At 42.2% G+C, this 20,015-nt stretch overlaps 1 long non-coding RNA gene across 3 annotated transcripts in view; it reads left to right on the top strand.

The window, feature by feature from the left end:
- LOC133208548 (uncharacterized) overlaps window positions 1–1,770 on the top strand; it is a 76,369-nt gene extending 74,599 nt beyond the window's left edge. For all 3 annotated transcript variants that reach the window (XR_009724432.1, XR_009724431.1, XR_009724433.1), the window contains exon 2: window positions 833–1,770. This is a non-coding gene — a long non-coding RNA (uncharacterized LOC133208548). The remainder of the gene's footprint in view (window positions 1–832) is intronic.
- Window positions 1,771–20,015: the final 18,245 nt, after the last annotated feature.

Genomic DNA, 20,015 nt, shown 5'->3' with positions numbered 1-20,015 from the left:
TTTGCTGATCTTCTCAGTGAAGCATCTTTTTACCTGTTCCCTAAAGTGAACAGGTATAAACCCCTTCATTATTTACATTGAAGGGGTTTATATCCTTTTATATCAATGGGTTATCAAAGAACTTCTCTGGGGGCAGGAATGCTTAGCAAAGCCTGAAGAAATTTTCCACTGAGTTCAGTGGCAATACTCCAGAGAGGCTGGGCATGATGTCTCTAGTTTGAAGCTTTCCTGGGGTAGAAGAAAATTCATTTCTCTGATACTGCTTAGCTCTCGTGAGTGTGTCAGTCAAATTTTTAATACAGTGTTTGTCTGACACTGGGCATTTTCACGCAGGATGTAATATGCCACAGACTTTTACTTTAGATCAAAATTGGGATAGCTAGAATATCTTGCTTCTTAACAGGTTCATGTGGTCCCTCCCCTAGTTCCTCCCTTCCTGTGTCCCCTATTGTGCCTTGATTTTCACATCCACCACATGAGAATGTCCAGTTTTCCCTGATCTAGAAAACACGGTGACTGGTTCTGGAAGGACCACTGCAGTGAGTGCGCCCACTGTCCACCATCTCATGTCCAGTATGTCTTTTCAAAACAAGGTTCTCGTGTGCTAGCACAGCATTATGAAGTGTTTATTCTTGATGCAGTATGTGCTCTGAGACCTACGATATCCTTTAATTCCTTGAGTTTTTCACTCCAGCATCTCTTCAAGAGGAAAAAGTGAAAGCCTGATATGGCAGTATTTAATTATTCTTATTGTACAAGTTACAAGCAAAACATCTCCTGTTAATCATGGGTGTTTTAAAACCATAAACTCGTTGTTCATATTCGTTAACAGTTGGGGAAGAAAGTTGATCTTTCCTGAAAATACTGAAGCAGATGGGAGCAGTGTGAATGCCAGAATATCCCTGCAAATTCTCCTAACATGAAACAGCTTTGGACAGTTCAGGACATCTGGAGTGAATATGAGAGAGGGAAATGAAAAATTTCTTGAATGTACTTAAAGGCTGAAATAGAATCACAGTGGCATAGACATGCAGAAACCCTGAATGAAATACATGGATATGGCAGAATGCTTAAGAGGAAGTCAGCCTGCTAGAAGCAGAACTATTTTTAGTCTTCTAATGAAGAAAGCAGCTGTATTTGAGAAAACCAGTCACTCACTGCTTGGAAAAATCATCTGGAACTCTTTCTGGGTCCTGGTGTTCTTGGTTGCTAGAGGAAAATCTTATGTGTAAGCTCTTTTAGCCCTGGAGAACCTTAAATGGCAGGCATCTTGGGTTTTGAAGCACAGTTGGGAGCTTCTTGGGAACAGATTCACAGATTTCTGTTGGAGCCCATGGTCACTTTGCGGTATTCAACCACTCTTGGAATTAGTGCTTCTTTAGGAGACAGTGAGGATCTGGCAAAGTCCTCCAAGATGTACATTAAACATAACATTCTGCCGCCTTTTGTTCTGTGCCGTGCTGCTTGTTATCCAGTGTTTGTTTCCGTTCTGAGTTTCCCCAGAGCTTTACTGGGGTGCAGCAGCCTCTCCACTTCATCACAAAACCTCTGTTTTCTTATTTGTATAGCGCTTGTGTTAGGTGTGGGAATGGAAGAGAGCCACTTCATTTTGCTGTTGTAGTGAAATTTGAATTGTGAAAACTCACTGCTCTTAAAGTACCATCTTTGTACAGAAAAAGCCCATTTATAAGGTGCAGTTGTGGTGGTGTAAAAGAATATTTTCTGTCTTTTTCTGTCATGTTGCTGAGTTAAACAGATGATCAAAGTGAATTATGTGTATCCTGGCTGTGACATGAATGGACAATAGTTATCACAAGGTCAAAGCCATCGAATGTGCTTGCTGGAAGTGAAGGAGACAGCTTGATTTTTCTGCTGGCTTGAGAAACCATTTCTGAACTAGTGAAAGTAGATGCATTGTAGAAAGCTGAATGGAGAGAAAAGGGATTTCAGCTTAAAGCCAATGTTGGGGAAGCCTGACCACAGCCACCTGCCTATGATGGCCTGGCATTTTTAAATGAGAGAATGAGATTAGGGGGGAGGGTGGCTTGGTTTTGAAAACCTACTTCTGCAGGTGATCTGTGAATTTTCTTCAGTGGCCACCTGCCCAAACCATCAGGAACTGGACAAGATTTTAAAGGTGAGAGAATGGCAGGGTGTTCAAAAAGAAATGTCATGGAGAGTGAGCTGCTACCTGGGCTCTGTGGGTATACGTGCTTTGGGCAGCTTTGTCAGGCTTCTTCAGTCACTTCCAGCTCCCAGCCTTACATTTACATTCTTTTCTTGCCTGTATAGTACCTAAAGTGTCTTATACAGTGGGAAAACTTCTTGTATGTAGGTACTTATATGCTCAAAAATTGGAAGGGTAGAGGAAAGGGTTTGTGAGCTCCAAGAGGAATATCCTGACTTCTCCTTTTTCAGTAGGACCATGGCCCAGGGAAGAAGCTGATGCTCTCAGCCTCTTCCCATTTGCTTGGCACCTGCCATGTGCCTCCAACAGGTTATCCCTCTTCAGATCTTCTGGCACAGTTTGTTCTATAATCGGTCCCTAAATCTGTTTCTGCTTGAGCAATATGGTTTTAAAACTAACCCCTATTACAAGTATTGAAAAGAGGGAAGATCGTTAACTGTATTGCATAAGGGATAATTATGTGAGTATTTACTCTGGCATAAGTTAGGCAGCTTGGGGGCAGTGACCAGCAGCTACAGGGGGCTTGGGGAGCTGGAGCCTCTTTGCCTGAGGTGGGGGCAGCTGGAGCAGCAGGTCTGACCACAGCCTGTGCTTTTCACCACAAATATCTGAAGTTTTTAGCTGGTTTCAGTAGAGCCTGTTTTGCACAAACCACTTCTGTTTTCCCATTACTCATATGTCCCTTTGTTAATAACATAATGTAAATAATTCTGTGCTGGATTTGGCATTCATCTAAACAGGTGTAACACTAAAGCAGTCGTAATTGGTTTCAGTGTTTGCAGCCTTCTCTCTGGCTGCACTTTCCAAAGGGGTTTACTTGTTTCGCTTTTGAAGGCTCACTATTACCATAATTCACCCATCAGTCTGCTGTTTCTAATGTTAATTCAGTTTTATAACTTGGTAGGAGGCAAGATGAAATGCTTCAAGCTGCATCCTAGGGTTATTCTTTGAGTGGCCGGTGTTTTAAATCGATATGATGGGCATTGGCAAGGAGAGGTTTGTGATATTTATAGTCTTCAGGAATCTGTGTAAAAGTGAAAAAATGCTTATCCTGGTTCTGTATAAATACCACATCCAAAGCACACCTGTCTTCTGCCATGTGGGCCAGCTAATTGGTTTTTGATCTATTTTTACTGTTCTTAGCTGAAAGGCAATTTTTTGTTAAGTTTCACAGAAAGCTCTAGAGCTGTTTTAGGGGTTTGTAGCTGTGAAAAATAGCCGTGGTTCTGTTTTTTAAAAAGCATTCTCAAGGAATAATTACAATGATTGAGAATGCTTCTTAAAAAAACAGAAGCATGTACATTTTTCATAGCTACACGTCTCTAAAATGGCTTTGTGGGTTTCTTCACGTATTCAGGAAACTTTTAAAAATAAAAAGGAGCAAATCTATCTCTGAGCTTGGCAACAGATGAAGTTTATATTTCACAAGTATCTGAAAATGGGTTCCTCCCCATTTGCAGACACAGATGCCAAAGTTTTAAACTGACAGTGCAAAGTTTATATTGCAAGCTTTGTAGAGGAGCAAAGCAGCATTTTTCTGCTCCATGTCAGTCCTGCTCTTATGCCTGGCTGGGATGAAGCCTTGTTGGACAGTTGTTAGTATTGTTATTGTTTATGAATTCCTGGCCTTGTGGTTGTGCAGAACAGCGAATCGTCATTGTTGAATCGGGAACCGTGGACATGAAAATAGCAAAAAGGTTGCCCCTGCTGCTAAACTTTTGGCAGTGTTTTGTATTCCATTCTTGTCTGTATTAAAACACAGAATGTAGTGAATGGGCCAATCCCTGAAACCCTTATTTGGTTATTATGAAAAGAGAGAGAAAAGGCTGTGATTCATTAGGAGGGGATGAATAAGAGGCTGCAGAGAAAGTCTGCAAGGTAGCTCGGGAGGTTCTGTTCTCTTGTCTCATAACAACCTAGCAACGCAAGGATTGTCTCAGCACAGCAAATGGTGGCTCTATCAAAAGCGATGCATTAAATAGTCCTCATGCTGGGGCAAACAAAGGAGCGATGCAAAGAGGTGTCTGCTGCTTATGTGATACATCTAAGCATGTATATGCAGAGTTAGTGGGAAAGGGAAGTTATTGAGATCTGTGGGTAAATGCATGCCTCTGCAAAGGTGACTTGGGTGGAAATCGTGGGATGCTCCTGAAACCAGCTACTTCAGAAGTTTAATTGGGAATTTTATGGGTTTTTTAGTGGCAGCACAAAATACCTGGGGTTACCTATTACCTCAAACAAAAGGGGTACAGAAAAGGTAACAAAACCTGTTGTTTCAGCATCTGAGCAGTCTCTTAAGTGGCAGGTTGCTAATCCCATTTCAGTATTTCGCCTGGAGCAGCAGGAGTTACAGATGTTTGCTTGCATCACCACAGTATAGTCTCTGGTGATGGTGGTTTGTGGTGTTGTAATCCCACAGAAATTATACTTTGGCTTCATTTCTTTGGCCTGCCTGGGCATGACTGATCATTATCTGCTCTTCAAGATTAGCTGAAAGTGCCTAGCTATATGCTCTGGACTTTGTAGTAGAAGAGGATGAATTTGGAGGCTGGGTCTCTGAAATTGTCACATAAAACAAGACAGTTTTGTTTTATTCCATGTTCTCCCTGGTTTAAATGAAAGAAGAGAGCAGTGCAGAGCTGGGCTTGTCTGCTTGGAATATATTCAGTTACTTAACTCATGGCACAGGCCATTGCAACCCTAGTAGGCAGCATTGCAGTAAAGGCCAACAAGTGGTGTAAATAACATCGGGAAGAGAGTTTTTGTTTCCTTCTCCCCACTTTTTGCATTAGATGCTGAATGAGCTGCACAAGTGTGTTTGTGAGGGGGATTGTTCAGCTGATCTGCCTCACGCTCCCCAGACCTTCCTGATCTCCCGTCCCAGAGAAACTTGATGATAATTTTAGTAAAAGGCTGTTCTGAGTGCCATTTGGCTCATCTGGTTACAGTCAGGAAGCCTCTTCTCATTATTTTTCTGGGATCAGATAGGACAAAAGTTTAAATATTAGCTCCTCAGCTATTTAAACCCTGTGGCAATGCCAGTCTGCTTGGCACATAGTGTTGAATCTAGTGATAAGATATTCAGTCGACTGTTGACCCTCACAGCATTGTAAGAAATATGCTGATAAATTCTCTGTTAGGGATAGGAGGGATGAACTGGCCCCTACGTTTTATGACAATTGTTAATCAAAAGATCTGTCAAAAAGCTGGGCTTAGAGGTCTGTCCTATCTATGCTGTTGCCCTCCAGTAAACCCTGGTTTCCTGCAGACTTCCAGAGTATCCCTAGATAAGCAGTACTGCAAATAACGAAATAAATCTAAAAAAAAAGAGGTCTCCAGCACAGGCTTCATGCCCAAAGTATTTCCTGGTATCGAATTACATTTTTGTCCACTAGATGGCTTTTCTCCGCCCTGTCTGAGATTTGACAGCAATCTGAATCAACCAAATGTAAGCTGCCTAAATGATATTACCTAACGGTAACGGTTTAGTGAGAAAGTTCTAATTGCACACATCATACAGGGTTTATCTATCCTGTGATGTAAATTTTCCTACATGGAGCAAATCCTACTTATGTTGGCACAGAGAAAAATCCAAGTTAAGATTTTTAGCAAATTGTTTGCCAGCAAACAATGTTTGCTTATGATACAAATTTATTAAAGATCACAGAGCACGTTCTGTGGTTATCAAGTCTTCAGCACTGACACTGCAAAATAATGTAAAATCTTCCAGACCTTGTTTTGGTTTGATGGGGGTTTTTAGGAATCAGAAACAGAGGAGTTCCTCCCCTTACCCACCCAGCCTGTAGTATAATATTAATTAATGATATTTGGAAGCAAATGTAGTTCTGCAATTATTATAATTAAGTGGGACAGATGGGCAGGACTCTGCATTATGTGGCTTAAGCCAAATCAAATGGAGTGCCAAAATAAAACCCAACAACAAATAAACCCAACATTATTTACATTGAGGAAAGTCTCAGTTTTAGTGACTGTGTGAGTCCCACTGACCAGTGACATACTGGCAAGGCTGTGCTTTTCCTATTGACTTCACCAGGTGAATAAGATAGTGGCCAAGAGAAGAGTACCTGAATTAGTGAAATGTGTGGTATTCAGGTTATGACCAAAAAAAAAACCAACCCCAAACCAACAAACCCAAACCAAAACCATCACCACAAACATTTTGTTATTATTTTATAATACTTACCCTTCTCAAAAATACATAACATGGTAAAATTAAAAATAATCTTCAGACTGGTGTTCACCATTTCATTAGAGAAAATATAAGGGAATTTGAACAATTTTAGATCAGTAACATGTTTTTAAGAAATGCACTTATACCAACAAGGCTGATGCGGGTATACGCACTAGAGGAAGATGAGAGAATTTCTATCACAAGCTGCTATTGGTGTCTTCCTGAGAAGCTCAGCAGCACTTGCAATTTGCTTTATTTCTGCAAGGAAGTTACTGCAGGAGGCTGCCTGGAGATGCAGTTCCTCAGTTCATTTTATAGCTAGTAAGTATTTGTTCAGTGTGAAACTCCCATTTCTAGCTGTTGAACCAGAGCGGGTCTTTCTTTTCCTGTCAACTTCCTGATAGCCACAGGGTGGGGGAAAGAAGTGTGTTCTCTTTTCAGCATCCCTCACCCTCCTCCTTGCTTCTCTGGAAGATGAAGCAAGCAAGCTATTTCTGTTACTCATCCTTTCCTTCAGCCTCCTTCTTTAAGGATCTTCATCTCTTGTGAATCATTTCGGTGCCCATTCCTGTCCCCAGTTCTAGCTTTTGTAAGCTTTAGCATGAAATTAGTGGGGTTGCTAGTTTTCCCCGCATGGCATGGGGTCCCACTAGAGAATAGCTTGAGATTTGGCAGTCTTCATCCGTGGGTGCTGGCTGGCAGTGCTGGGGTGGAGGAGCAGCACAAGCACTGGAGCTTTTTCTCTACAGATTCAGGAAGCCAATGTCACATCAGTTTGCACTCAGTTTGAGCTTGGAAAAATGGGTTTTGCTGCCATAAAGTTTAATTTTAAAATTTTTCTTAACAAAAGCTTAAAGTCTGTGGGAATTCATGACTGAGAGCGGTGTCCACACTTGCCAGGGAAATCTTGCAACTACAAAGCATCTGAATGGATTTTTAAGCCCCATTTGATTAATACCAGAAGGATTAGCATGTTATTTTGTTTGATGCCAAAATGTGAAAACCTCATGTGCTTTGAACTGAAGGGTTACATTTACCTGGGTGGTGCTAAGCCAAGGTGATGAGATTCATGGTGTAAAAAAGCCCAGTTGCGCTTATGGCCCTGGGGCATGGAGTACTTCAGGCTGAGCCAGCTATTGTGCTACCTGTCATGAATGAATGGGATGGAGGAGCAGGCTCTTCTGGCTCACAAGTGAGCTGACACGATTTGATGTTATGAGTGTAGGAAGTGTGAAACACTAAACTAAGACTGCTGATCTAATGGTGGTCAGCTAAGCAGTTTGGTCAGAAATGTCAGGGGTAATATACAAGCACAGATCTTTGAGCCTTTTAGCTACCTTCTGCTTTCAGCTACATCGGTATAAATCCATTGACTTCCCTAGAGTTGCCACATCAGGCTTATTCCAGTGCTCATGAGAGCAGAGTTGAGGGGCAGAAGAGGAAGGAGGAGGAGGTGAATGGAATAAAAATGCAGTCTGCAATTTTACTGTGCACACAGTATATTCCCTTTAATGGGTTTCAACTGTTTGGCTTAGTTGAGGATGTTCTTTCTGGCTGTGAAGCCAGACAGTGAACAACCAGTAGCACCTAAGACCTTTGCAGTAGCACTAATACAACAGAGGTGCTGTCATAGAAAACCTTCTCTAGTATGTGCATGCTACTGAACACGCAGTTGAAATGAACCCATTTCTTTACATCCACCCTACTCCTACATAGCTGTCTGCTGATCATAGGCAGAAGAGATCATGTGTGGTCCTCAAGACAAACTGGAGTATTCCAGAAACCATAGCATCAGGCCGGAGGGAGGGGGGAATAAAATAGTTTTTAAGTAGGAGAAAAGCCTTAGCTCAGTTTAAAAATTGTCTGGGGCATGATGTGTGGGGTTTCTGTCCCTGACACGGTGGGTATTTGGCACGCTGCTTTTACAAAGTTTTACAGAGTTTTCCCTAAGTACAAAGGTAGTTGGGAAGAGCCGGGTCATGCTACTCTTCAAACTCACTGCAGCAACAGATCCAAAAGACAGTAAATAACAGCTTGGCACTCAGGCCTTACCTGTGCTGATCTAGGGGAACTCAGGATAAGGAAGCAAATGTTGATCTAAGCCACCTATAATCCATCTTGAGACTTGGCATTGGCCAAAGGTCTCCTTTAACCAACACCAGTTACTAGAGTACTACAGTGGTTGTTCCAAAAAATTCAAATCCACTCACAAGTGCTCAGCTGGAGGTAGGCAGGTCATGTACAAACCAGCTATCTTAGTTCACAGTTCTGTGCCACCATGCACCTCTCTAAAGGCCATGCTGAGGTCCTTTGCACTTCTTCACTGTGCCTTTGATCTCTGCCATTTCTGTACATTCTTCTCTCCAGGTCAAAGAAAAATGTTTTTTACCACCAAGTAAATCTGTTAGAGAGATGTTACTAACCCAAACGACCTCCACTTTATGAAGGAAATATGGATCCAATTCCTTTTGTGCACCTGAAATGCTGCTGCTAAACCTGTGTTATGCAAGGTCAGGGAAAACATGGTAAGCTAACAAAAAATATTCAGTAACACCAGAGCAAGATGATGTGCATGCCCCAGAAAGTAAATCTGGCTCTGCACTGAACGTAGAAGGATTTGCCAAAATCTTTGTCTTCAATTGAAACACAGCTTTACAGTGTTGAAAGTAGCCATCCAGGTTTGATCTTAGGTTGGCTCAGACAAGGTGTGATATTGCTGACCTGCTCAGGCCCAGACTCAGAACTGAGCTTTCTCTGAATAACCCCAGAGACACCCCCAGCCTTGACACCAAGATTTGTGGCTCGCAAGACTTGCTGTGACTGCCCTGCAGTATCAGGTCAGCTTCATCAAGACAGTATCACCTTGCTGTTGTCTCTTTCCCTTCAGCCCTACAGAAGGATTGCAGATTTTCTTCCCTGGGTACGATGGGATCCAGTTTTTCTTGCACTCTAAAGTAACCTTGGGAAAAAAGTGAGTGGCATATACCTGTTATGAATTAGGATATGCTGTTAGTTAAGCCTTTGAATGTGTGTTTAATTTTCAGGTGTATGCGTAATTACTGTGTGACCCGTTTAGCATTTCAGACTCATTCCTTTCAAAGACAAGAGAAAAAGAGGTTACATTCAAGCTGAAGTGAAAAACACAAAAGATTTTTTTTTCTGAATAATTTTTAAAAGGTTTCGGAACAGATTTGTTTTCTAAGTAGCTTGCTTTCAATCCTAAAATGACAACAGCCAGCAGCTGGCTGGGAAAAAGCAAAAGTTAGCCTGAGAAGTAATAAAACTCACATGACTTCAAACCGTACAATACTGAGCCTGTTTGTAACCACAGCTAGATTTCTTTGTCGTTCTGGAAAAAATAGTGAAATGTCTGGGGGGTTTCTTTGTTACGATTTTTCTTAAAGGGATTTTTTTTCTGGGGAGGCAGCAGCAGAAGGGATTTTTGTTGGTTACTTTTCTGTCAAAGCTTAGCGATAACAAGAAAGCAATATGATTCTGGCAGGAAAGTATCACATCCCGTGTTAGAGAATAAAGATTGTTCGTTTGATGATGTACCAAGATAACCCTTTCTGGATGTATGGATTTTTCTATATATTTGCATAGAAAGTTATTACAGCACCCTTCAGCTGATAACAGTAGCACATTGTTGCATGTTTCTGCATGTCTTGCAGCTCCCTGAACAAGCTATTGATCAGGTAGGTCACTCCCTGCAAGCAGAAAGTCATTCTGTGAGTTCTTTCTTGGATTGGAGATAAGCCTTGTTGCTAGCCTACAACGCGCGGTCTCCTCTCTCCCTTTGCAGACAGTGTGATAACTTCAGAAATTGCTTGCTCCTTTCTGTTTAGGGTTTCCAGCCTGACACATCACAGGTAAAGAAAGAAAAGAAGGAAAAAGCACAACTTCTTAAATGGAGGACAGTCAGTCCTTTCCCTTGTCAGATTCAAAAAAAAAAAAAAAGCAATGCTTGCCCAGCTCTGCTGTTTCTATGTTGATTTCAGTGCTAAAAATGATGCACACCCATTATATTAGGGTGGATTTCTTCAGTGTATTTCATTCAGATTCATGTAACCATTGACTGGAAGCAAGGCTAAACTCAGCCTGTTTAAAAATTAACCCATTTTTAAAACAAGTTGCATAACGCAGTAGCACTCTTCCGGCAATCCTTCAGCTTTCTAGCATCAAGTCATCTCTGATGATGTGCAGGCTGTGTTTAAAGGCAACACGTCCCTAACAGCTCCTATGCATGCAAAGTTCCATGCTGTTGCTTTAAACTGGTAATTCTCTGATGGTCTTTATATTGTTACAGTGTGAAAACGAGTATGCATACTATATTTCTGCATGTATTTTCCTGGATGCCATCTTTCAAATATATACCTTTAAATGTACCCACTTCTGATTCCATGCTCCTAAATTAGCTCACACAAGGGATACAGGAAAATGCAGGAAAGTTTAAGTGCTTTAGTGATTCTCAGTCAGAAACACATCTACCTTCAAGCCCGCGTTTTGTCTGTCAATACAGAGGCAGGCGTGTTAGTGAGCAATAATCCAAAGCTCATAGTAAATTTAAATCCCACAATTCAGAATTAGCTGTGATTCCTGCTGTCAGGAGCTCAGAGCTAAGTAAAGGGTAGATTTCTTCCCCTGCTGTATTTTCATTCAGATTAATATTTAAGCCGTGCCGGTGGTTGTGTCCAGGAGAACAGTCAGTCCTTTTACAGCTATAAATGGTAAGAGGCTGGGTCTGTTAGAGCTCGCCTGTCAGCTGTTGGAACCAGGCAAGCACCTTGCTGCAGCTGGCCCCAGACCGAGCATTTTCATCACGCTCCGGCTCTCCACTCGCTCCAGCTCCCTCATTGGTTGTAGCTATCGCCCTCCTTGCAGCGACTGCTGCTGACAGTGTATCTCTCCTCGGCTGAGATTACTGCGTATGACCTACTTTGAAAATGGTGTGAACCAAGGTTCACAAATTGTCTTGGAAGGATGCCACGGGGTTGGTGTGCAAACATGCGCGGTCTAGGAGGCTTCTGGCAGAGCAGAACTGACTGTCTCCGTGTCCTTCCAGATGCAGCGTGCATTCTTCCACCAGCCGCGGCTTCACAATCCATCTTTGTGCTCTTGAGTGCGGCCTATTGATTTCCCAGGCAGGCCTGCTAGGTTAGAGAGCCTCTGGCCAATAAGTCCTCCATGCCTTTTTGCTCTCACAACAGCTGAGGTAGTAATAAAGATGAATAAAGGGTTTCAGGCTGAGTTGTCAGCCGAAGCCCAGCAGTAGTAGTAGTAGTTGTAGTAAAAGCAGTAGTAGTGGTATCAGATACAAGTCACAAAGGAGAGCTAGGAGTGATATTTTATTTACACAGTTCATCTGTTTACTATAATCTGCTCGTTTATAGTGTAATGTAAACTTGCAATTACCAAAGCTGCTTTCCACGCCAGATGAATGCTTTAACCTGTATGTCATTCCAAAATACTGATAGAGGAGAGAATTCAGCAGAAAGGAACAGCCTGGAGAATTGCAGCCTTAAAGCTGTGACAGTTTGGGATTTTTTTTTTCCCCTTTTCCTTTTTTTTTTTTTTCCTTTCTTTGTCTTCCTTATATAAGCTCTGTGCTGCAGAGGAAAGTTTCCACAGCCTCAGAGAGATCATATGCAGTTTCAAATCTACTTGAAAGATAAGGCTTGCTTTTTTTCTCTCTTTCCCCTCCCCAAGGCTAATATATTACATACCTACTCAGCACAGGGCTGCCTGTTATCTGATAAGATAATTAGCATCAGACACTAGGAGAAGCATATGTACTTTTAAAAAGGAGCATTACTGAACATTCACAGAGGGAGTTAGAGCGTGCTTATCAGTGCTTTTCCATGCAGAAGGCTTGCACTAGTATCTGACTTCAGGTCAAGAAGTCCTTTATTATATTAGCAATGCAAATGTGTTTTACTTTATACATGTGGAATTTAAGTGTGTCAGACAGCCTCCCTCTAGAGCACTTTGGGGCTTTTTAGAGATTTAACGTGGCCGAGGGTTCCAACTTTGGCTCTGAGTATTTCTTTTTGTTTGTTTTGTCCTCTGTAAAGACATCTGTTCTACATGGCTCTCCACCTTGGCTGCAGTTCAATTTCCACTGACTTCCATGAACTCCATTATAAAACCCAAGTGCAATCCTCTCTTTGCACCAGGACCAGCTTGTGGCTCCTGGACACGGACCTGCAGCCTATGGATGCCCTCAGCCACATCTCCCAAAGCACTTGGCTATGGGGAGCAGCCACCACCTCGAGGGAAGCACACCTCATCCTCCAGCTTGTCCCTCCCCTGCTGATTGACAGTCACGAGTCCTTGAAGCCATGCTATAGCAGTTTAAAAATAGGGAACGCTGAGACAACGACTTTTATCAGCTCTAAAAGCAGGATAACACTAATGCTTACCCTGTTTGATGTGGTCTTTGCTTGTTGCTAAATGACTGAAATGATCCATGGTGGTCAAAGGGGAAGAGGGCAGGACCTGAAACAAGAGCTTGACATCTGACAATTGCCAGTCCTGTTCATGAAGCGGCTGGCCCACAGGCAGGAGCTGCTGCCTGAGCACGCCTGCTGGATCCTCTGCAGCAAACCCTTCTGGCCTGACAGTTGTAATAATAAATACCGTAACTGTGCTGACATTTTGGCCTGGCAGGGTCTTTCATAAGTCTCAGCTGGGAGTGATTGTCTTAATGAAAAATCTTAATAGATGAATAGTTTGCCCATGAGTTGTTACTTCGAGCATAGAAGGCTCTGAGTTGTTTCTAGTGGTGGTTGTTTTCTTTTATTAGCGTATGTGGAGATTTCTGGGGGATGTGGCAGTACTCCTCACCTAAAAGGTTGGGGGATGACTGAATAAAACTAGTGTCCTTGTGACTTGTATCACCCTGTTGTGAGGTGTGATAGCAACTGGGGGAAACTGGAGCCAAAGGGGAAGAAGTTCGTTCTGGTCCCTGTTACAAGGCTGCTGGTGAAGAAGAGTTCTTAGGCTACCGCAGAGAGGACCAGGGTATACGCATGCAGACCCAGGTCGTTGCAGGTGTGAGCATCAACTGCACAGGAAGTATTTCTCATCAAGATATTTTTCTAATTAACTGCAATGGAAGAAATGGTCACTGATGCAAGGAGGAGGCAAACCCTTCCCACCCCTGTTAAGTCCTGTTAGTCTGACTGAAAGATCTGATGCATCAGCTTGTGCAGCTTTGCTCTCTAGGCAGTAAGCCAGTCTGTTGAATGAGCAGATCACAAAAAGGGAATGTGGTTGGAGCAGTACAAAGCAGGCCAGCCCAACATTTCTTTTGTCTTTTGTGTTGCCTATGGTTTTAGAAAACATTTTGGAGTAACAGAACAGATCAGGGAGACAGAGATGCAACTACTGCCAGGCGTGCTCAGCCTTCAACTCCTGCTTTTCTGTCTGCCTCCAGTCCCTCTCAGAAATGAGGGAAGACGTGAGCAGAAGAATTGAAAGACAGCCCATGAGTATCCATGACAGAAATGTTGTGTGACACAGACATGGACGCAAAGTACTGCAACATACCTTGCCACTGCCAGATACCTCCTCCTCTGACATTACAGAAGGAGCCTAGTGTTGCCTTATAAACCTCAGCTGACACTACTCACCTTGTCACCTCTCATGTATGAAGTATCTTATTTCACAGCCCCTGCAGAAACATCCCAGGCATTCAAGCTAAATCAGGAGAAGAAATGTAACACAGTCTTTCCAGGTTTGAGCAAATGGGCATGGAAACAGGTTATATGGGGAATAAGTAAGTGGAATTTTATGATGTCCTCCTTTGATTTTAGTCTATCACAGCTAATGTGTGATTTGGTAAGATTCATTCATGAATCTCTTTCAAAGAGCAGGATCCTACAGGCTAGCACCCAAACTTTAACCGTGTCCTCTGCTAATCAGGTTGACAAAAATTAATCTCTAACATCAGCTGTGAGGCAGCCAGTAACTCAATCCCTGTCACTCAGATTTCAGGGTAGCACAGGGTAATGAGGCTGTGCTTGTAACTTTGGCTAGTGAAACATAATTATTTGTTGGATCACTCTTGATATTTGATACTGTTGATCATCAAAGGCTGCTAACCTGTGTGGAAAAGCTGTGTGTATCAGTGGAAGCTCCATGAAATCATTCTGTTCCTTCTCCTAAGGTGGAGCCAGCGAAGTCACAAGCAGCAGTTGTTTTCCTGTGTCCAAACTCACTTCTGGAAGCTGACAAGGCTTCTCCCATACACACGTGAAGCCATTGGAGAGCTAAGGAGATCACATGGTGAGCTGAAGTGCTTGATTTTCTGTAGATGTTATCTAGGTTTTCATATTCCCTATTGCAAGCGTAATTACTGCCTTCCACTAATTATCTTAGTGACTACTTGAAGTTGGCATTGTGCTGCAGAGCAAATGGCCAGAAGTGAACCAGACGTGTCTAAGATCTCAGTTGAATTAAACAGCTTCATCAGTGTTACTTAAAATCACGTGCAAACCAATTTGACTGTGCTAGCTTAAGACCATATTATTTGCAAATACCAAATCAGCTCCTAAAAAGATTTAAAGCAAAACAGACAGGCTTTAACACTGAAATATGAGAATGTCCACCCTGTCTTCTATACCAGTTTAAGCAAAATGGATTTAAAATCATAGCTTTAGAGAAACTAATCAAAATTTTCCTAGCAGTTTAGACCTAGATGTCAACTGAGGAGTACTCTGAAATTCTTCCTTCTGTGACCATTCCAGGTGCTGAGACCCTTTGATGTTTTTCTACCTCTGTGAATTTTTGGGCTTTAGTAGTTGTCCATGCAACATGCACAGAAATAGGAAAGCTCCATCTCCATTTCACAGGGACCAGACAGTAGTCTTCACTCTGTTGGATGCAGTGCAGCTATGATGTTCCACATAAAATGGTAACTGCATTTGAAATCACATGCTCAGAAAGCTGGAAAAAATGGGAGCAGTCTGTTGGTTTATCATGCACACATTGCTATAAATCTATTCCTACTGCTATATTGATATTCCTAGGTCTGTTCCTATTGCTATAGGAAATTCAAATTTTGAAATTCAAAATTGTTCACAAATGTCTCCCCATTTTTTTTCTCTCTGCTATGAATGGAAGTTCTGCTTCATTGTATGGAGTCCTGGGTAGGTTTTCAAATTTGATCCTGGAAGGTTTCCAAGGAAATGGCCTTCACCATTTCTGAGATTGGGCTTTCCTTTATGATAGCATGTGAGTGCATTTCACAGAAGCAACAAAACTGCCAAGTGACAGAAGGATGCTTCTGGACACAGGACTTTCCCAGAAGCAGTATCTAGACCGAGGAAATGTACTTGTACAATGAATAAGATGTCTGTAGACCTCATTGCTTTCAGAAAACATCAAACTCCCTCTGTAAGTTATAGAAACACACAAATGCATGTGTAACCCCTACAGGATTAATCAAACTTTCTCCTGTGGGGTGCTAAGGAAGGAAAAGTGTGAGAGATTATTGTTGCTATTTTTACATGCTTGGGAGCTGCTAAGCGATTATAATAATGGGAGTCATAAATTACTTCACCAATGCATTGGGAGATGAGACGGTGAACTGACTCCTTGGAGAAATAGAAGATAGGTATTCTGAATGGCAGATGCTGTAGAGGAGAAGGCTCAGGCACTGGGAAAGGGAAACTGTATGGATGAAACTGGGTTTCTATTCTGCTCCCCCACTTTAACTTGTTTGTGGTGCAAGCAAAGCAGGCGCCACATTTGCAGACTGCAAGTTTGGTGAAAGCCTTTGCACCTGCTACCTGAAGGATGCTTCAGTAAAAGAAATTCAAAAGTTTATTCAGTGGATGCTTTTTTTCTTTTGCTGTTCCCAAAAAAGCAGCTCATTCATATGCACTTGACAGTGAGAGGTAAATTTTCAGTGCAGTGCAAGGTGACTTAACCACATGATTCCCAGGAACAGCAGTGGGAATGCTGCAGCAAAATCCTCACGCCGAGACATGTGAAAATGTCTATAAATGAATCCACTGCCCTGTGGCAATGGGAATCCTGGTCAATGAATTTTGTGCTGAGTGCTGAAACAAATAAAATCCTTGCCACAAATCTCCTGTCTGCAGCACTCTGATTCTCTCTCTTTGAAATTCTGTGCAGACTTCTTCCTGGTGCATTGCATTAATATTAAATTAACAACACACTACTCACATGGAACTTAAATTCTAAAAAAAGCTCACATTATGCTGTAAGCCTTTTATTACAAAATAATAGCAGTCGTGAGGTTAAAGTTTGTTCATACAGTTTTCTATAGAACATCTGTACATTTTTTATGGAGGATAAAAGCTACACTAAGTGTGTAGCTTAGTCATATGAATATAGATAATGAGTAGTTTATTGAATTTCCTTTTAGATTCACCATTTGCTTATATTCATATAAAGCTTGCAAAATATACCAGATTTTTGTAAGTGGTGCTTTCTTTTCAGAAACGCTAATTTCTCTGTCAGTGTTCTGCAGAGGATGTGACCTGATATGAAAAGGACCTATTCCTCTAGGATTTAGTTTGTAGCTAGAGGCATAAATCAGAGATTCTCTGAAGTGGATTGTAATCCACACTGGAAAGAATAAAGAGAAATCAGTACGTCCATATGGAGCAGGACCTTAAAAAGCTTTATGAGGACCACATTGACTGGAATAGTTACCCAGCATCCCAGCCATGGAAGCCCGCACAGGCTTCAAAACCAAAATATTTCAGGACTTTTGTGGCCTTCCATGATGCAGAAGCTGGACAGAATTTTTATTGAATCTGGCCCTAAATAAGCAAAAGAATTTTGTAATCAGTGCATGGTTTAACAAGAAGCCAGAGAAATTCTTTTAATATTAGAGTGATATGGTGGGAAAGCTTAGCCCTATATATAATCCTGGCTGCTGAGCTCTAAAGAAATTTGCCTGCAAGCAAAACTAGCTGGGAGTACAGCAACCTCCTAATTAAACTGAACAGGAAAAAGGTATGTATTGGAATCTCAGGGTTTTTTGCTGTGTATATGTAAGCCATACCTTACTTTTCAAATATTGATCTCTCACCCCACAAAAATGTTTCCAGTATCTTAAACAGACTCAGTCCTTGAATGCTGATCCCTCTCGTCTTCTTCCCATCTTGTAGAAGCACTTTCAATTATTGGTAGAATACTCCACATACAGTGCCAGGCTCCTTAATGCCGTTCCAGGTGTCAAACAGCAGGGGCTATTAGAAAGCAATATGCAGCAATCCTCAGCCCTGATGGTATTTCAGCATTAAGCCTAGCTCCTGGAACAGTTGCTTGCGGTATTGCCAAAAGTCTTAGAACTAAAGCTTTGTTAGTATTGATATGAAACAGGCAAGTAAGTGACCACTGCATGATGGTCTAGTTACCAAAGGACTACACTATGTTATACTATAAACCTGAAATCATCCCAGTGCTTTCCAGTTAGCCTTGTGCCGTGGCAGTCAGCAGACTTACTGGTAGGGGCAGGTACTCTAACTGCAGTTGTGTTTTCTGACCTTGAAATTTTATTTTCATGTTTCAGATGCAGTCTTGGGTAGTGTTAAAAAATGTCCAAAGGGGCATTGACCAACAGCTGAGAGCACTGTGGAGATCCAGATAAGTGGACAGGGCTCATTTGGAGTCTAGATGTGTGGATGTGAGCTAATTTCTTTAGCTTCAGAGTATACCTGTAAGTGATGATGATTTCATCCAGAGCAGCATGTAAGCATTTCAATAAACAGGGTGTGCATTGTGTAGCAAAATCAAAGCGATGCAGTAATAACTACCCTGCAGCTAAATGGATGCTTTTTCCGCAGCTGAATCCTTAGAGAGATGAGGTAGTTTTTAGTCATCCATTGCCATGTGACTTATTAAAACAATTAACAGGCAAAAAAAGTGGTTATTTTGAGTGGTTTGGCGGAGGCTATACAGAGTGAAGATCAAGCAGAGTGAGTTTCTACCTTTGGTAGAAAAGTGTGTGAAGTGGCCAGGGTTGTGGTTCTCTCCTTAACTCCCCTTCTAACTCACTGTTTGACCTTGGAAAAGTCCCATGGCCCACTCGGGGTTTCCAATTTGTTATGAACTTGAAACTCGTATCAGCTCTCTGAAAGATTCACAGGCTCTCTAGGCAAACCTGGGTCCAGTTCTGGGGTTGAGCCTGATGGGTTTATAATTTGAGCCCTGTGTACACAAAGTTTGAGGTTTTTGACATGTAACCAGATGAAACATAATGGTTTCAGCTGAGTTTTGCTTTGAATTTCTGGGTTCAGCTGTACTCTTCAGTTAAAGGGAAGGCCTGAAGGTGGTGAAGCTAACTGAAGAAACTGTCCACTGAGGTTTTACAGGGGAAAACCAGATAGTTTCGCTCAGTCTGATTTAAAAGTAGAGCCCTAGGTGTATGGTTTACTTGTGGTTTTTATATTCAGTGCAATTGCCTGTACCGTGTTCCAAGAGGAGAGTATAAGAGAGGCAGGTGTGTAGCATTAAAAACCTGCAAGTTGCCCTGGATGGAAGATCTTCACAGACAAACCTGGAAACATTGTGAGTGACAGCACAGATTTTCCCTTTTTGAATTGATTCCTTGCCTTGCCTCCATTTCCTCTTTCCCAACCACCTAAACAGTACAGTGCAAACAAAACTTGCAGTGGTTTCAACTCTGAGCTACCCCAAGACTTGCAGGATAGGTCTCTTAGATTTCCTGATGGGTGGCAAATTCGTTAGTCTGGTCATGGCCTCAGTCAAAATGTGCCTTGTATCCCTTGTCCAGATTGCTGTGCTTGGGTCCTAATTTTCTAAACAGATGCATCTGTCTCTGACTTGTAGCTCTGCTCTGGACCTGCAGATCTTTCTGAAGTCTGAAAAGCCAGTGGAGCCTGAAATCAGCTCTAATTTGTCAGTGGTTTAAACTCATTTCCGTGCTTTAGTCCTGTGGACACTCCAGCTTATAGCCCACGCCTTGACACACAGCTAATGTAGATAGCTAAATAATGCAGGCTTAGCAGAAGAGGTTTCCTCAAACAGTTGCTGTTTTCTTAGGCAACGGGTTTCAAGGGCATGGAGGCTGGGTGAGCTTTGGGCCACAATTTGTTCAGACTGTATTTGCACCACAAGCATGGAAGCAATTGCCAGTGCTGCATTTAGCTGGCCACCATGGGCTGTATCCCAGTTCAGATGACACCCGGGAACTTCCCCCTGGCTTCTATGCTGGAGGTATGCTCAGGGGTCAAGGCCAGTGTCATCAACCCAATTCACACGGCAGTTGTGCAGGAGAAAGGAGCCCAGGGCCTTTGGGGCCAGCCAGCTCTTGGGGATGCAGCCAGCTGCTCCCCAGTGCTCAGGGGGGAACTTTGGAGGGCAGAGTCTGGTACTGCATTGTGTAACTTTATTTTAAAGAACTAACTGTGATTTTTATATGGAGCATTTGTGTGCCAAAAATGGAGCTCTTTTTATTTAGTGAAATACCCTTTGGAAAACGGTAAAATCATGACAGGTTTTCATATTTATTTTACATTCAGTTCAGGATTATACACGATCAGCTTTAGGGCCTTGTAGGAGCCAAGAGAACATAAAGGTTGTCAGGAAATTGGAGGCTTTATACCAGGCTGTTCTGATTTAACTGGCAGACCATTT

The sequence above is a fragment of the Neopsephotus bourkii genome, unplaced genomic scaffold (genome assembly GCF_033783945.1).
Source record: "Neopsephotus bourkii isolate Nb327-2 ecotype Australia unplaced genomic scaffold, CSIRO-AGI_Nbou_v1 NB_272, whole genome shotgun sequence".
NCBI lineage: Eukaryota > Metazoa > Chordata > Aves > Psittaciformes > Psittacidae > Neopsephotus > Neopsephotus bourkii.
Note: the sequence above shows the minus strand (reverse complement) of the source record. Positions and strands in the feature narration are given on the sequence as shown.